A 1,368-nucleotide genomic window follows, 5' to 3' on the forward strand; every position below is an offset into this window, starting at 1 on the left:
AAGTGCTTATTCTACTGAGCTATCTCCCTGGCCCCAATCTTTGTTATATTGATTAATAGTTTTAAAATAGTGAGCTGAAGCAGGTGAAATAATTTAAAATTATTTTATTTTCATTTCATATTGATCATATTTCATGATTTCTATATAAAGATTTCTTGCATAAGTTAACTCTATAATTTTTTATTGATCATTCATACACTGAATAACCTAACATTCTGGTATTCTTTTTTGCAATTAATATGTGTAAATAACAAATTATTCCAATCTGAGGCTTGTCATTTCACCAATTTTGATTATTTTTTTCTGAAAATTTTAAATTAGTGTTTTTATTAAACAATGTTCAATATAATGGGTTATATTTTTCTCTAAATTTTAGTTGACATATATAGTAACCTTTATTTCAGAGATGCAACTTTTTTTAGCACTAGTTGAAAAACAGGGGATCATGCATTTTAGACAAGTATTCAACTATTAAGATAAAGTCCTAGGCTCAGAGGCAGAATGTTTATGTTTATTATTTTTCACTTGCATAATGTGCAAATTTAAAGCCTCTATTCATTAAAAACTTCAATCTTAAGGCATAATATATAAGGTCTCTCATTTTCGTACTTTCTTTTATTAAGAAAAAGAATCTCTGTGATACAGTGTCTGGCCCACAATTTACAGTAAATTATACTGAAGAGCATTTGTAAAAACGTATTGATTTCAGCCTTTTCCCTAATCATTTTATTAATATTTTCAGTGCTGCAGACTATGCTCAGTATCTTCATACTGAGAAATTTCCTCATCCCATAGTTCGAATTGTTTTGTAGACTTAAATCTCACTGTCATTAAATTGGCTATCCTGGGCTTGAACTTTTCCTTCTTTTGCCTGGACCTTCCGAAATTCTGGATAATAGGCCTCGGTCACCAGTGCTGCTTCAGACTCAATTTTATAGAAGGATTTCTAATATTCTTTGAAAGTTAAAATGTTCAACTTACTTTAACTTCTTTTTGTATCTGTAAAGACCATTCAAGTAGTGTGTAAAATAGCAACAATTACAAGATATACAGTTTTTTCATGATTTTGGTAAGAAAGTTTGTAAAGGTATTATAAGTAGCCTTCATTTGATAGGCATTCCTTTTTAGCTAATAAATTGCACTTTATTACTGCTTTATAGGAGATAGTTTTCTAATAAAGCTTCATGATGCTAACCATTTTCTTTCAATTTTGTCATTTACCTTCATTTTAAAAAACTGAATTCTTACTCAAATTAAGACACTAATTTACAACAATTGAACAAATTACATATTAACATGTATTCTAATTTTGTGAATATTTTATATCCATGGGGAAAAAGCACATATTTTTTCTTTCCTTTATTAAAA

This window comes from Octodon degus, unplaced genomic scaffold (genome assembly GCF_000260255.1).
Source record: "Octodon degus isolate 3935 unplaced genomic scaffold, OctDeg1.0 scaffold00175, whole genome shotgun sequence".
Classification (NCBI taxonomy): domain Eukaryota; kingdom Metazoa; phylum Chordata; class Mammalia; order Rodentia; family Octodontidae; genus Octodon; species Octodon degus.